The following is an 18,691-nucleotide window of genomic DNA, read 5'->3' on the forward strand; positions in this document are numbered from 1 at the left end:
TCAGCTTTTGAGGTTGGAACGACAACACGAGGTTGAGGATTCAGGAACAATGGATTAGAATGGGTCACCACAGACTTATGGAAGGTTTACTGCTCATTTTATAAAGATTTGGAAGCAGTTTGAATGATTATTGGTGACATTCATGAAATGGTGCATTTTACATCGAACTAGATCTATTCATTTAATGCCAGGTGGCTTATGGATATATTACTAGAAGATTTATGACTATTCGAGTAACTTATATCTAAAGAATTGATGGATCTAGATTTGGGATAGAGGGATGGTAGGTCTAGCCGAGCGTTATTGGAGTTTAAATGAGATTTGATAATATTTGTTGATGGCAATTTTACAGGCATTTCTAATAGTCTATGCAGATACTTGGTGATATTTTGAGGAGGTATAAATGGATATGGGAAGTCTTTAGGGTGATCAATTGATTGTTACAAATTTGGCACGACAAGATAATCACTAAGATAATGCACATTTGAAAGATTAAGAAGAATTGAACGATGAGTGTTGACTCAGTAGTTTCAGTTCGTCGAAACGAAACTATGGGATTTGAAATTTGCGTAATCAGCCTTGGATAATGTCAGTTTTTTAAAAAAAAATGCTAAGAATTGGCTCAGTGCAAGCACAAATTCTTTTCTAGTCATAGGGAATCATGATTTAGACTTGCGATATGTGACAACAAGTTTTATATGGAATCCTAGTACTAAAGACGACTTTGGAAGGTGATGAAGATAGATAAGTAGAATCATGGTACTTTACGGGTATAGGTTCGACAATGGGTTGCGGCTTCAGCTAAAGGATCACGGGCTCTACGATGATAACTGTGGAATCAACCAATTGCGTTCAGAGTTATGGTTATAATCAAAATGAGGTATTTCAAGTGAAGTCGGATCAAATGTGAGGATTAAACTATTGGGCTAAGGTAAAGGAAGATTGACTGATTATGTGGGGAAGCAAATCGCTCTGGGCTTGTGGTAGGATTACCACGGACTTTGAAAAAAATTTGGTGCTACTTGGGTTATTGGGTGTTGTTTGACTAAGCTGGATCTTTTCACACCGGATCAGACTACTTACAACTCGGATGGTGTTTACATGTCATTTCACCCTTAGACAGATGGCAAGTCTGCGCGGACTATTCAGGCCCTTGAAGATATATGTGGGCTTGTATGTTTGACTTTAGTGGTCATTAGGATCAGTTCTTGCCTTTGGATGAGTTTTCTTACAATATTAGTTATCATCCGAGCATTGAGATGGCACCATTTGAGATATTACATGGTATGAGATGTCGTCGTTCTTTGGTTCTTGGTTCGATGAGTTCGACGTTAGGCCTTGGAGTACAGACTTATTGAGGGATTCTGTAGAAAAGGTCAAATTGATTCAGGAGAGGCTTCTCACAGCTCAGACTAGGCAAAAGAGTTATGCGGATCGGATGGTCTTTGATTTAGAGTTCATGGTTGGCGAATAAGTTTTTGAAGAAGGTTTCACCCATGAGGGTATGATAAGGTTCAAAAAGAAGGGCAAGTTGAGCCCGAGGTATATTAGTCCCTTTTAGATTATTTAGCATATTGGCGAGGTGGCATATGAGTTAGCTTTGCCACCTGGTTTGTCGGGTGTTCAACCCGTATTTCATATTTCGATGCTCAAGAAGTATCATTCAGATGATGCTCATGTGATTCAATGGGTTTCATTGTTTATTGGCAAGTATTTGACTTTTGAGGAAGAGCCGGCAGTCATTTTAGATAGACAGATTCGGAAATTGAGATCCAAACAGTTAATTTCAGCGAAGGTTAAATAGAGGCATCATCCAGTCGAGGAGGCTACTTGAGAGACCAAGTCGTACATGCGCTGTGGATATCCCCCACTTTTTGATAGTTTAGATACCTTCTTTCTCTTTATGTTCGAGGACGAACGTGTGTTTAAGTGGTGGATGATGTAACGACCCGGTCGGTCGTTTTGAGACCCGATGCTCTACTTTGCGTGTCGTCTATTCTAGAAGATCCGTAATAATTATTTTGACCTGCTTGCAAAAATTTGAAGTCAAATAGATGCCATTTGGTTCACTTTGGGAGAAGGTTTCCTTTTTGAAAATCTCGATATTTAATTATTTGGATTAATTGATCGTATGGGGAAAACATGCTTTGATTGGCGATTTGAATATTCCGTTAGATTTGTAATATTATTGGTGACCTATAAAAATTGATGGAGCTAATTTTAGAGTTCGTTTGGTTAGTTTTTGACAATTGAGTCGGTTTTAGTATTTAATATAACTATTTCTGGTGAAAAGATGGTCACAAAAAAATAAGACCCATATTGGAAATTTGTTGGTTCCATTAGCTTCTTATCGATGTTTATGACTTGGGGGAATGGGTGGCATGATTCCCGAGGCTTTCGGATGAGTTTTGGGTAAGAAAAATGATACTTTGGAAATCCTTAAGTTAAGAAATGAAGAAGTTTGACCAAAGTCAACACCGGAGTAAATGAGTCTTTTTCGAACTGTCGTCGATTCCATTAGGTCTGAAATGTGATTCATGACTTAGTCGAGTAGTTAGTTCGGTTCTCGAGAGGTTCGGGTTTGATTTAGGTGGTTGGTTGAGAAACTAGCTTTTGAGATGACTTGGAGTTGGCCACGGTCAAGACGGTCCCCTTTGGATGTTTTGAGAGTTCAAGTAGGTTCATATGATGATTTTGGACTTGTCCACAAAGTTTGGTTAGATTCCAATGAGATTCGGATGGGTTTGGGTTGTATGGTGTCTGTTTCTAGTTTCGACGTCATTTTGAGCAAAAAGGGTACCATATTGAGCAAACGACCTTTGATTTGTGTTTGGATTGAACCGTTAGAGCCGTATCATAATTTCGGAATTATAGCAATAAAAATCATTGCGTTTTACCATCATATGAGGGAGATATGGTCATTTTACTAAAAGAAATGCACCGTCAGTTTTCTGGTGTAAAAAAAAAAAAAAAAAAAATTGGCCTTCGCGGTTGCGATCAAGGTAATTGCCTGGACAATGTATAAATCGAGCAATCTGAAATATTTATTATTTTAAGCATATTTGAGTTCTAGAGCTCTGTTTGAGATAATTTTTACGTCGTTATTCTCGTTTCAACGAGGTAGTAAGTATCTAACCTTTATTTTGGTGTTTCCCCATGATTTTTGTTGGTTATCGTTTATACCCATGTTTGGATTTTAGAAATTGGGGGTTTTGAACCCAAAAATTGAAAAGTGGTAAATCTTGGATTTGAGGATCAAGATGATGACTTTTTGAATGGGTTTTCTGGATTTAGACTAATTAAGCTATGGATAAACCAATATTGCAATAAAATTCCAGTTTTTCCCATTGGGGCTCGAGGTTACCTTTTCGGGTTCGTTTTTGGGTTCCGAATTAAAGTACAGCAATATGGGCATTGGACTCGTTTAAACTCGTAGATTACTATTTTTACTATATTGAACCTGATTTTCTAACGAAATTACAGTTCTAACCTTCGGAGCTCGGAATTGGCTCTTTGGGTGACTTTTTAGACCTGAATTATTATCATAGTAATATGGGTATTTACGGACTCGTATATTTACATAGATTACGTAGTCGAACAGTTTGAGATCGTTCAGAGGCTTTGAAGAAGGGCAAGGATGTGTGGTGATCTTCGGACTTCACTCAAGCAAGTTGAAATCTTTTTTTTTTTTTTGTTACTTATGAGGTGACGAGCACTTGTATCGGGTACCAGTGCCATGTGATGGTATTTGCGTAATTTTGATTGTATAATTTGGTCTGAATGTCATGCTTTGGGCATTAGCTGATAGCATAGATTGATTTGTGTCTGTGATTGGATAATAGGTCTCTTATTTAATTCTTCGATGCTTATTACCTGTCTTATCTATGATTGCATGATCTCATCACTCCTAAATACTCATTTAAAAGTGAAAAAGAGCTAAAGATTGAGTCTTTATTGCTTAGCTTAATTTCTTATGGTTGTGCATGTCATATTCATGATTTATATAGCATCTCATGTGCATTTGAGGATACTTGTGTAAAGTCTGAGGGCAAATAGTTACAGACGGAGTGATGCTGATGATATGAGCCAGACTAGCTAGATAACAGCTAATGTGAGCCTAAGGGATGAGTATTGTGATTTGTAGCCTACGGGGCTAAGTATTGTGACTGGAAGCCTAAAGTGGCTAAGACCCGATGTGGTCTGGAAGATCTAAAAATTTTGGGTTGGTATATGGACCTCGCGAGTCCCCCATGAGCCACGATTCATTAATGTTTGAACGTGTGTGTACCGGGAGACAAAAAAGGCCTTGAATTGCATAGCATTTGCATATCATGACATCTCATTGGTTCCTTGAGTATGACTTATTTGAATTATTGTTTGTTGCCTTTAAATGCTCATTTGGATACTGGACGGACTTGAGGATATAAAAACTTTATCTAGGCTTGTAACTTGAGATTATTGTGTTCTTTGTGGTCATTATTATTGTGGACTAACAGCGGTTAAGCGTGGAAGTAGTATTTAACGACCATCCCCTCTCCGCTTTAGTTTAGGGTCGGTCGACGATCTTTGCTGAGTATATGTTGATTTCCCATACTCATTCTATACTTGCTGCACATTTTTTGGTGTGCAGTCTCTGTCCCTAGCACTAATGTGTTTTGAGGCTTCGTCAATCGTTGAGCAGCCTCTCTTGGAGGATCCGGGGTGAGCTGCTAGTTGATCCATGGCACCGGATTCTTCTTCATTTACTTATTCATGTCTCCTTGTTTCAGACAGTGCATTAGCTATTATCTCATACTTGTATCAGTTTCTTAGTGGTTCTTGTACTAGTGACACCAGGTTTTGAGTGGTTGTACTTATTGCATATTTATGATTATGAGACTTAATTTATGACTCTTATACGACTTTATTTAATTCTTTCCACATAATATACTTGTTAAAATTGACTTAATCGGTTGTGGATGGTTCGCCTACCGGGTGGGAGTAGGTGCCTTCATGACTTTGGAATTCGGTTCGTGACAAGGTGCCATGGCGACTAGTTATTTTTTTGGGTCGTTACATTTGTCATAATAGAATCAAAGTTAAACACTAGTCATTAAAAGGTCATTTCATGAAAATGCATGTTCTAAATTAAACTTATCGAACACCTAATAACAGGTGAAGGGCACAAATACCCGCTACGAGAACCATCATTTAATTTATTCTGAAGTTAGTAAAATTGCAATTTTCCCGCATTGGAAACAACTTCAAATGTTCCCAACTAAAGTTAAAAATTTGCATCTGATTTCGGACATTTTTGTCCATAGTGTGGCCTTGTGAAGGCCAAACATCGAACATTTTTGCCTTAAGTTAGGTATGGCTTGCCAAGGCTAACTTCAAACCTATTTGACAGAAGTTGTGGACCTGACAAGACAAAACTTCGGACATTGTTCCCTGATGTTTGGTATGACTTGCCAAAACCATCATCGGAAATGTTTGCATGATGTTGTGGGCTTGACAAGATCGAACTTCAGATTTTTAACTAAAGTTATGGCCTTGAAAAAGCTTCAAATATAAAATACCTTGCCAAGACTAACTTCGAACATTTTTTACGGAAGTTATGTCACGTCCCAAATTGGACAACGTGCGGGCACCTACCATTTTCCCACCTCGGCGGGCGAACCCTTTCCCAAATCATTCATTCAACCATAATAAAGTAATCAAGACAACCTAAATATAAATCTCAAACGTAGATAATAAGTAAGTGAATAAGTACGGAACATAATACAACAATCCCAAGGAATCTGGTCTAAGGCAGTACAAGAGCCACTACTACAAATACTACAAGTCTGAATATGAATACAAGTCTAAAAATGGAGTACTGTCTCAGAATATCAAAATAAGACAAGTAGCTAAGAAGAGGCATCCGAGCTGCAAATCCGTCCATGTGCTCACCCTGGATGCTCGTCAGCAAAGCCTCGGGAAATCATCCACGAGGAGAGGAAGTCAACCCCGTCACGCACTCTGTACTCATAAAAGAATGCAGCAAGGTAATATCAGTACAAACGCTATGCACTGGTAGGTATCATAGGCCGACAACAGTTAGCTAAAATATATAAAGAAAGAGACTGAAAGATAATCATGCTCACACTCAAGTATCCATCAACACAACCCAAAATAGTATCACAAGTCCAGAAATATCAACAGTCGGATCATAGCCTATGGTGAAGCATCTAAACACAAGTCTGCCAAGTTTCCCACAATTCCTCAATTAATCACAACCACACGTACAATCCATGAATCCGAGCAACAGGTGCAAATGAGATGATAATAATGAATGCATTGCAATGCAATGATACACACACGCTCTGGGCGGAATACCTCCATGCCTAGATAGTCATGACCCATGGGGGACCCGCGAAGTCCATGTACCTGTTGTGGCACACGCCCGTATTCAATATATATATATATATATATATATATATATATATGTTGTGGAACGTGGAACCTAGTCCAAAATAGGTTTAATATATGTTGCGGCGCGCAACTCGATCCAATATATGTATAACATATGTTGCGGCGTGCAACCCGATCTAATATAAGTATAATATATGTTGCGGCGCGCAAGCCGATCCAAATATATGAGTATGAATGCATGAATGATATCAATGCCAAGAGAATCTATCAATATCAACGGTGCCACACATGGACACATATCACATGAATCCAACAATATCAACGGTGTCACACATTAACACATATCACGAGAATCTATCAATATCAAGTTTAGTATCACAAACGTGGCAACAAACCAATAGATCACTACAAGGCAACAAGCCACAGTCAAACAACAGTACCAACCTAAGTATTCCATCCCAACTTCATACCCGAAAGCGTAACATGCTTTCTCCAACAATCACTAACTCTACATATGCTTCGCTAATCGAAGTCTAACCATAAGGTAAGCCGTAACCTACCTGGTAGCCGAGCAGGAGCCATGAACAATTACACCTTTGCCTTGCCCATTTGTAGTACCTCCAAATACTCAAAATCTATTCATAATCGAGTTGTAGATTAGAAATAAGGAATAACAACACCCATATTGCTATACTTATCTTTCGAATCAAATTCAACTATGGAGAAAGGGGGAAAGTGACCCACAAGGGTAAAACGGGTATTTCGAAAGTGAAAAAATGCAATTCAACATTCTAGGAGTTCAATCTTACCAATCAATTGCTAAAATAACTCAAGATTGGGTCAATTTCGTTATTCAAGTGGAAACCCCCAACATTCAATTTCATCAACATGAATGGAAGATTCAAGCCTATTAGCTATGAAATCATCAAATTCTATGATTAGATTAGTCAAATCCACCAATAATTTTCATTTTAGAAAGACTAGAACTCATTTTATGAAATAGTCAACAAAACCCATCTTTCCTCTTAGGGTGTGTTCGGTATGGAGGAAATCATTTTCTGGAAAATGTTTTTCAATTTTATCATGTTTGTTTGGTCAAAAATTTTGGAAAACATTTTCTTTAGGAAAACAAGTTCCTAAAAAATGGGGGAAAATGACTTCCCTAACAAAAATAGGAAAAACAAGTCCACAAGTGCATTCCACCAACCAACCAACCCACCCACCCCACCCCCCTCCCTAAAAAAAATAAAAATTTTGTTTTGAAAAAAATGTTTTGATTTTTTTTTTTTGTTTTTTTCACCACCCACCCCCCAACTACCAAACCCCAACCACTTCCGCAACCATGCACCACCTCACCCCCCAACCACTCCCGCAACCCATGCACAACTCCCCCCACCCCTCACCCCCTGCCCCACCCCTAAAAAAATTATTTTAAAAAAAAAATCTTTTGGCTTTCTACACCACCACATCCCTTCCCCCTCCCCCCAACACCACCCCAACTCAACCCACCCCCCAACCACCCCCCCTCCAGACACCCCACAACCCCATCCAATTTTTTTTTAAGTTTTGAAAAGTTTTCTTTTTTGATTCTCTATACCCTCTCCCTGCACGCACCCCATACCCCCTCCCAAATATTCTACTTCCTATTTAATTTTACCTTTATTAAAAAATTATAAAAATCGAAAGTTCGCGTGGTTATTGGAGGGGGTCGTGGGGTGGGTGGTGTAAAAATCCGAAAAAAGTAACTTTTAAAACTTTTTGGTGGTGGTGTGGGGGTTGGTGCGGTATGGGTCCATGCGGGGGGTGGGGGGGAGGGATGTGGTGGTTTAGAAAATCCAGAAAAAAATTAAAAACTTCAAAAAAAAAAAAAAATTATTGGTGGGGGGTGGGGGTGGGGGTTGGTGTGGTATAGGGCGGTGGGGTTGGGTTGGAGTTGTGGGACTGGGGTGGGTATTTTCTTGAAAGTGTTTTCTACCAACCAAACGAACATGAGAAGATAAGTAAGAAATTTACTTATTTTCTGCTGTAAGAAATTTACTTATTTTCTGCTACCCAAACGAACATGAGAAAATAAGTAGAAATTCACTTATTTTCTAAGAACACATTTTCCTCCATACCGAACACACCCTTAGATTTTATTGGATTTCTAGCGTGGATTCAAGCTTAGGGAAGACAAACTAATGAATTCTAGGTTAGGAGACTTACCACAAGAGAGAATCAGCCAAGAACTCTTCAATTCGCCTAAAAAATACTTTGGAAGTAATAAATGAAGTGATAGAGAGTGAAGGGTTTTATCCTAGCATTTAATAGATTTTGGAACCCGACACCTCACTGCAGCGGTCACGAGTCTGGAACAGCGGGCTTGCGCCAGTGAGACCAATCTCGTTGTAGCGCATCCGCCACAGCGGATTCCTGCCCACAGTGGCACCTCTCTCCAAAGTCACCATCCCGCTATAGTGGTCTAAGACCACGCTATAGTGGGTCCGCTATGGCTGATCTGGTGCCGCTACAGCGGACACCAGACACTCGAATATTTTGGTTTTTCACAAACACAATCCGGAAATCCGACAATCACCTGAGACTTCCTGGATACAAATCAGACATGCATTCATACATAAAAACACGCTATGGACTCACTCACGATCTCGGAATTCCCAACGGAGCTCTATTTAATTGGGTCAACACCCAATGACCAAATACTAACTTTCCAACCAATAACCCGAAATGCTCCAAAGTGCCTTGGAAACCGAACCGAACATCCGACCAAGTCACAAACGATCATCTAGACCTCTCGAAATCGACGGATTTTCGAAAATGGTCCGTTTACTCAAAAGTCAACTTTGGTCAAACGTTTTTCACTTTAAGGCTCATTTGACAAAAGTCATCATAAATCTCGCTTGATCACCTCGGAAACTGTACCACACATCCCCACGGGTCAAAATCGTACTAATAGGGCTCGAAAAAGATCAACGGGGATAAATGGGTCAAAAGTGCTATAACGACTAAACGGATCGTTATAAGTTATGGCCGCTTGCTTAAAATAACAAATGCCTTTGATTGAAGTTAGTCATTTTTGGCTTTGCTTATTTCATTTCTTGTACTAACAATTCCTCTCCGTTCTCCCACTATATACCAAACATTAAAGTCTTTGCCAGTTTTTTTTTTTTTTTTTTTTTTTTTTTTTTTTTTTTTTTAATTTTACATTAATTTCTTGATGTTATTATGTGGAAAAAGACGGTATCTATAACTTCAGACATTTTCGCTTGAGGTCAGGGCATTTGTTTTGCTAAACTTCAGCCATTTTCACATGAAATTTTGGCGAACAACTTATTATTTAATGTAAAGAAAAACAAAACGGATCCAAACCTGGGATCAATATATAGAAGAAGAAGGTAGGTATCCCGTGAAAAGTGGATACATTTTAAATGGGGGAGACCAAATAGGGTGCCCAGTGAAAATTTTACACTAATAACATTAGTACAGGCCCACTCATTCTTGGAGCCTAATATGAAGATGGTCTTTAATTTTGCCCTTCAAATGGGTTGGTCTTTAATTTTTGCCTTTTAGTAATCGAACTTATGCCTAGTGGGGCATAAGATAAAGTCATGCGTCAAATAGCTTGTGGAATATTGTGATGCAAAAATATAAATTTATGTCTTGCGAAAAGTTATTTACTATTATGAGGGCCAAAAATTAAAGACTACCACAAAATAACCATTTTTTTGCGCTGATTGCCCTTCATTTGGGGTGGTCTTTAATTTTTTCCCTTCAAATTGGTGGTCTTTAAGTTTTGCCTTTCGCCTAATACCCGGAGGGATGGGTTCGAAACCCAGCTCAAAAAAAAAAAAAAAAAATTGCAAGGCAGATGTTTTGATTCGCAAGGCAGAATTTTGTAAAATTGTGCCTTAATCAAAACACTGCCTTGCGAATTTTTTTAAATTTTCGACTGAGTGGGGGTTTGAACCCGATTTTTAGCGAAGGACAAAAGTTAAAGACCATCAATTTGAGGGGCAAAAACTAAAGACCATCCCCAGCGATGGACAATCCTGCAAATTGCCCCAAATTAAATAGCGCACACGTGCCAATGACCCGTTTAATCTGTCTCGCTTTTCTCAAGGGTCACCCTTGGCCCGAACAAATAAAATAAAGGGAAAAGGGTCAAAAATACCCCTCTACTTTGGAAAAAAGGCTAAAAATATCTTCCGAACTTATTTTGGGTAAAAAATACCCCTCCTATCCTTAAAGTTTTCAAATATATCCCTGTCTTGACGAAAATTATCCACCAAAATAACCCGAAATCATTTTTTAAACCCTCTCCATTATTTAAACCCGACCCAACTAAATAATAACCCATAAGATCCCCTTATTCCCCCAATATGTAGGTTTGAAGTTTGAGGGAATTGAATAAGGGGATCTTATGGGTTATTATTTAGTTGAGTCAGGTTAAATGATGGAGCGGGTTTAAAAAATGATTTCGGGTTATTTTGGAGGAAAATTTCCGTCAAGACAGGAGTATATTTGATAACTTTAAGGATGAGAGGGGTATTTTTGACCCAAAATAAGTTCGGAGAATATTTTTAGCCATTTTTTCAAAGTAGAGGGGTATTTTTGACCCTTTTCCCTAAAATAAAAGAAGCTAGATAGTTACACTGACGTTAAGCTAGTAGTTCTTTCGTTCTAGTCTAATACATATGTAACATTTTCTAATACAAATAATATTATACAATAATGTAAATCATAATAAAGATGCTTCTCGTACCTATATATACGTCATATTGTGTCTACAGTCTACTCTCTACCACAGCCTTAAAGTTGTCGTATATAGTATTCGTATACAATTTTGTAGTGTATTCAATTTTCTCCATATAGCATCTAATTGGTAGCATCTTCCTGTGTGCAAAGCTGGGAGTATTTGTTTTTTCTGTACGTACGTGTCAGTGGAAGGTATACAAAGTCGGAGTTTAGATGCAGTATTGGGTGAAAATCCAACGCAACAAGCAAACTAGTTGTTTAGCTGATACTCAATCATTATATCTTCATTAAACAAAGTACTACTAATTCTCCTCGAGTGACATCACTATCTCTTTTAAACGAATCACTATTCATTTTTTTTTTTTTTTTTTTTTTTTTGCTTTGTTCTTTTATATACCTTTTCTATTGTTGTATTATAATAATGTTATTTAAGGTGGTCCACCCGACAAGGAACCTTTGTGGAAGAAGCAAGATCTCTCTGTGGATGAAAATGAAAAATGAAAATATTTGTCCTTAGGCAAAAACCTTAACTAACTTTCGTGAAGAAGGTGTTAATCTATGGTAAAAATTCTTCTTATTTCTTTTAAGAGTAAAACTTGTGCCGACAGCAAAAGGAAAAGAAAAATGGATCGTTTTGACAAGTTAAAATGGTGTCGTTAGTAGTTTGACTCTATGTGGGATTGTGATTGATGGTGATACTTTAATTAATAATTTGAGTTTAGGTTTGAAAGATGGGGCTAATGAAGTAACATATTGGCTTTTGCTACATTTGCAAGATAGACCCCTGATTTGATCTTCTATTCACAAATTAAAGATCAATATCATATAACAAACATGCACCGGTACGTACTAGTCTCTCTCTTACTGTGTATGTGAGTGTTACTCAATTAGGTTTTGGCAGGAGGGGAAGGAGGTGGGGTGCTACATTTCTAACACTTGTTATTGTGCCTACATGTATATGAATGTTTATGTAACGGGACCCAAAAGAATGGGGTGGTTGGATGTGATCCCTTCACCTTTAATAAGCGGTGTCGTTAGTAGTTTGACTTTATGTGGGATTGAGATTGATGGTTATACTTTAATTAATAATTTGGGTTTGGGTTTGAAAGATGGGGCTAATGAAGTAACATGTTGGCTTTTGCTGCATTTACAAGATAGACCCCTGATTTGATCTTCTATTCACAAACTAAAGATCAATAGCAAATAACATACATGCACCGATACATACTAGTCTCTCTCTTACTGTGTATGTGAGTGCTAGTTAATTAGGTTTTGGGAGGAGGGGAAGGAGGTGGGGTGCTACATTTCTAACACTTGTTATTGTGCCTACATCTATATGAATGATTATGTAATGGGACCCAAAAGAATGTGGTGGTTGAATGTGATCCCTTCACTTTTAATAAGCAGTGTTGACCTTAAGCTTTGAGAATGAGTGGAATTTGTGGTAAGGAGTACTTTTAATAGTAGGATTCAATGCGACACGAATTCAAATTAGTCGGACCAATCAGTCCTGAATATTGGGTGGTTAAAAAAAGCCTGTAGTATGTGCAAATATAGTGAGATTTTCATAGTGAAAAATATTCACCACCCTTCCCATTTGGCATGTAGTATGTGCAAATATAGTGAGATTTTCACAGTGAAAAATATACACTACCCGTCCCGTTTGAATAATCCGCTTTGTTTGATTTGGTATTATATAGCTTCATGATAAAGAACAAATGAGTTGGTATTCTATGTACATATAGATTTTGGGATTACACACGCACATATCAGTAACATGTGTGGCTTCTACACAGATTTTTGTAGTTTTAGATAATAGGATAATAGAATAGTTGTATTGAAATAAGTAGAAGAGAATTCCCTCAACTTTTCCATGGTGAAAGTGAACAATGTTTTCTGGCTAACCAACAAGAGAGTAGAAAAATATTTTCTTCGAGACAGAGGGAATGACAGTTTTAAGGTGGAGATTTGCTCCTTGAACTATAAAATAATTTTAAACTAAGTTTCAAAGTTATTACTAGCTTTGCATGTTTAACTTCTTCGTCATATGAAGCTAATCAAGACTTGCAATTAACACTATGCTAATTATCAACAAAGAATCCAAAATTATTTTAACGCTTTCATGGTATCAGAGCAAATATAAGTTTTAAATTCGAGGCTCACTGCGAGTCATTACTAAAAAATATTTTCCACGTGGTTGGTCAAAGAAAATAAGCCAAGCTCGCACGTGAGATAGCTGATTTGCACTCATGGAGACGTTTCATTGGGCTTTTTGCACTTCGTCTCCATGATTGCTCAAATCTATGTACTAGTGTAACAAAATATAGAGAGAGCCGGAAAAATATCATATGTTGATGCATACCAAATTAAAATGTACTCTATCTAATATACGCAATTGTTTAAGTTTTTAAATAAGATGATCTTACAATTCTAAAGCAGGCGGGTTGGTGGGAGATCAGAACATCTGGGATGATAGATTAGAGGGCGCGATAATAATAACAGATACGGTGGTACAGAGGCGAATCCAGGATTTCAAGAGGTAAGTTCACCATTAGCTATGGGGGGTTTTTGATTTCTTTTGCCTTTGCTTCGTTACAGCTTAGCGCCTATGGGTTTTTATTTTTTTTGCCTTTTGGGACTTGAGTAATTAGAAATAAAGGGGAAAAATCATTAGATGTAATATAAAAAAGAAAAGAATTATAGAAGAAAAAAGATTTAGAATAATATAAAAAGGAAATTTAAAAGGCTGCTTTAGAAAATAAAAGCATAAAACGTGCAGGAGCTTGGGTTCGATCCCAAAACCTTGAAGAAATAAACACAGACCCTAACCAATGCTCCACTCGGCCTGGTTTGATCATGTATTCCTTCAGTTAATATTAGATATATTTTCAGAATTATACACATAATATATTGAGTTTAGTCGAGTGACCATGTGTTCATGTGACACAAATTTTATACATAAATTCGCCTCTGCGGTGGTAAAATTTTGGTTTCTCCCTCTTACAGTTAGAGGGTTATAGCAAAGACAATTTGACTCTATTTTTTAATGTTTAATTTATCAAAGTTTTTTTAGCATTCATGATACAATATGGACCAAAATCATACTTCTTTGATAACATGTATTACATATTTTTATGAGTGTAAAGGATTAATATGTTAGATTTATTTTCTTCATGTTTTTGTTTGGGAGGGTGGGTGGTAGACCATAATGCTGTTTGGATATGTAACAGTTTCGGCATAGAAATTAAGTTGTGCATGAATATATTCCCTTTTCTGGATGATAGGTGACAGGGGACAAAGATTCGATGACCTGAAGAAATGATTTTAGTGTTATTAACATGTAGGCTCCTTTTTTAGATTTTTTTTTCCCCCCTGCCAGTGCCTTCCCTGCTTCAAGGGGCAGTCTTAAAATCATCCTTGATTCCCAAAATAATTCGACAAATTAATAAAATATCTTTTGTTTGTCTAGATCTTCTAGGGATATATATAAATTTTAATTTCTCATTCACCCCCTTGTCTTTCGTCTTGTCACCTCAATCATACAGTGCATTACTCCTTTTGTCCCATATATTTTTCGCTTTTCTATACTTAAATTATGTACTCTCTCCGTTCCAAAAAGATTGTCCTCTTTTGATTTGACACAGAGTTTAAGAAATAAAGGAAGACTTTTAAAATGTGTGGTCCAAAACAAGCCTCAGATATTTGTGTGGCTATAAATCATCTCATAAAGTTAAATTGTTTCTAAATATAGAAAGGGGACAATCTTTTTGGGACAGACTAAAAAAGAAAGGAGGATAATCTTTTTGGGACAGAGGGAGTAAATTTTAATCAATATTTTAAAGTATACTATTTTATCATATTGATATGTGAAAAGTTATAACTTGTAGTTTCGTATAGCTTTTTAAATATCTAAATTTTTATTTTAAAATATAGAGTTAATCTAATCCAATTTAGCTTTAAAGACTAGCCAAAATGATTCTCTGAAAACGACGGAAGAAGTAATAATGGGACAAAAACATAAGAGAATCAGCCATTGAGGGCTTTATCTTAGGGTGAAAGAAAGGTTTTGTCTTTTGGAATTCAAAGGCAAAACTGGTGAAAAATCAAGGAGTTTGATGCACCAACTTTTCTTCTCTAGTATGATCCCTTTATTTATGGTCAAATAAGCAACACGTCAGCTTCATTCAAATGTCTCTATCTTAGTTCTTAAACTTAATTTTCTTTATTTTCCTTGATGATAGCGGAGAAGTCGAAAATGGTGTTGTTCAATTAGGGAACATGTTTTATAATTTGGATCAACGATATATAGGTTTGATAATCAAACATATGATGAGTTTTCGTGTAGATTGTACGTGTCTCTTGATCCTGATTCCCTGCTGTGTAGTCCCTTAATTATTTAGTTACATTTATTTATCAACACCATAACCACTCGGATATGCTTAGAATCTGTAGCACCTCTCTCTTTTCTCTTTGAGCAACTCATGGATATTGTAAGTGTCGAGGGGAGATCAAACAAAAAGGGTATAAGATCAATGAACTGATGGCGTAAAAAATATCAGTTTTTAATCTTTAAAAAAAAAAAAAAAAAAGTAGCAACTTCTATAAGAAGTCGAAATTGATGATAGTGTAATTATTTTTTACACTATTAGTATAATTAATATAAATTCTATAGAGAAATTATTTTTATAATCTTATATCTATATTAATATTAATATTAATAATAATATAAATAATTGTTACTATATCAAGGTATTTTGATAGATTGTAACAGGTAATCCCCTTGGGGTGCACCGGTATTGTTGGTGAAGAAGAATGATGGGTCTATGCGCATGTGTATCGACTATCGACATTTAAACAAGGTTACCATCAAGAATTTCAAGTTATCGCTGTCTCTTATTATCTTTAAATGATCTGATAGGTTAAATATCTCATTAGTGTCAATATGTAAGTTAAACTCGTAGAAAAACTAAGGTTAATGTCATAAGTGGTCTCTTAAATTTGTCCACATATTTCATTTTGACATCTTACGGATCTTTTTTCTTGTTAGACGCTCCAATCTTAACAAATATGTGTACCTATTAAGCACCTCAAGCTATGTGGTATGCTTGCTATTAAAAACGTGCAGCTATTTCAATTTTCATTTTGACTATTCTTTTTCAGATATTTTTCCTTTCTTCTTTCTCATTTATTTTTATTTTCAAATAATTTTCCCCTTTCTTCTTCTTCAAGTCTACCGGTGACCACCACTCACTCTCTTTACATCTCCTTCTCTATGAAAATCCACTGATTCAGTTCAATCTTCCATTAAGTTTGCATTTTCACCCTTCATTAATTATTTATGTAAAAACAACTTCAAAAGTTGTAGGGCCAGAATTTTAATAGTAGTCCGGCGACAAGTTTCAATAATAGATGATATTGACACATGTTCCAAACTATCCAAACATCTTGCCTCTGTTTCATCTTCATATTCCTCTGTTCCATCTCACTAGTTAGAATCCCGTACGATGCTGTGTTGAGAATTAATTTTTGACCTCCAATAGTTTTATTTAATTATTCGAAATTCTTGAATCACAAACGGAGTAAAATACACATTTTACAAGCCAAAAATGATTTTTACAAATTGTTTCGGTGATATTTTGCCATTTCATTTGGCAAAATATCATCCAATATATTAGTGAATTTCATCTTGTATATTTGGTGTATTTTAAGAATTTCAAACATGTTTATCATATTTTAATTCAAAAATAGTGGAAACAATTAGTTAATTAAATGTTTAAAATATTAATAGTCAATTGATAAATATTTTACTCCGTTAAAACCAAGAAGCCTGATTAATTATATAGATAATCAATTACGTCTCAATTTTTATGATTTATTTGGCTATAATTGCAATTTATTTGCAAATTGATTACAATTGAATTTTTGTTAATTACATGAGTTAATTGTGGCTATAACTGAAATGACCAATAACTTGCTATGTTGTAATTGAGATTATAATTGAAATAATTAGGTTAACTCTGCATTGGTCATATTTGAAAAGGGCTAATTAGTTTTTACATTTTTAAGATTTGGTTATAATGGAAACAATTTTTTTTTTTTTTTAAGCAAAGCCACCAGAATAGGTGGAGATTTATTAATAAACAAAATTATGTACATATCAATCCAAAAGTGATTGGTCAAATAAAGAAAACAACAAATGGAAAGAAAATCAGAAAGTGGAAAATGGAAATACAGATTGGATTGAAACAGATTAATAACAACTAAGAATCCAAGGGCCTTGACTTGATAACCTCTATCACACCTTCAAAGTCTCACATATGGAATGTTTCAAATCATTTGAATCATTCTTCAGGCAACTTGAATGTAGTTGTATCCTTCTATGGAAACCATCATATGCATGGAAGCAAGAACCACTCTCAAACTTGTGCCATTGCCAAAAGGTCATGAAACATAGCATGGACTTTTGTAGCTTCCATATTAAGGAATGAGCATGATAAACACACTATTACCACCTTAACACAATTGCTGCATATGTCCATACTAGTTCACTCAACCTATTGTATATGGCTATTCTATATGTCCTGATCATCAGTCTGGTGCTCTATCCTGTGCTATTTTTATTCTCAAGTTTGGAATTCCAGCCTTTTCAATGTTCAATATCTTCATAGCTTGGCTTGGTAACTCTTGGAAACTGTTGAAGTGAATTGTACCTGCAAAATCAAAAACCATGTTAGTTAAAAAATCAGCAAGTCCATTCCCTTCTCTCTGTGTGTGTGCACACGATCACTATCTCGATCCTTCTCATTCTATTAATATCATCCACCACTATTGAGATACACTATGGAATTTCCCATTCTGCAGTAAGAATCGTCTTCATTGCCATTGAGTCAGTCTCTATGATCAGAGGGAAAAGTTGATTATCTCAGCAGTATTTTAATCCCATTCTAATAGCCTCAGCTTCTACTACCAAATTTGATCCATCCTGTAACATCTTAGCAGCAGCATACACCAAGTCTCCATCCTCATTTCTAATACAGAAAGCAACAGAACTTGGCCCTGGATTACCCTTAGCAGCTCCATCAGCATTACACTTAAACCATCCTGCTGCAGGTCTCATCCACCTTATCACTCTATAAACAATTGATGGTTTATAGTCTTAAAAAAACTACACAATGAGATGCCACTTTTTTGGAACATTCAGCCCAGGGAACAACACCTTGCATAACAAGTGTATGTTCAGATTGATGTCATACATCACCCTATTAAAGGTCATGGGGCCTTCATGCAATTGATTGTTTCTCCATTTCCATATTTGCCAAACAATAAAAGCACGAACAGCTTTAAACACAAGTTCCAGCTTGTAATGACATTCTACTTCCCACCAGCTTCTGATAGCATGTTTAACTTGTACACAACTCATAGTCAATCCAGCTGCTGCATTAAAGACTCTCCAAACTTTGTCAGCAAAATCACCACAAAGAAACAAATGATTAATGGATTCTTGATGAGCAGAATTACAGCAGCAACACTTTAAAACTATAGCAAT

This window comes from Lycium ferocissimum, chromosome 6 (genome assembly GCF_029784015.1).
Source record: "Lycium ferocissimum isolate CSIRO_LF1 chromosome 6, AGI_CSIRO_Lferr_CH_V1, whole genome shotgun sequence".
Classification (NCBI taxonomy): domain Eukaryota; kingdom Viridiplantae; phylum Streptophyta; class Magnoliopsida; order Solanales; family Solanaceae; genus Lycium; species Lycium ferocissimum.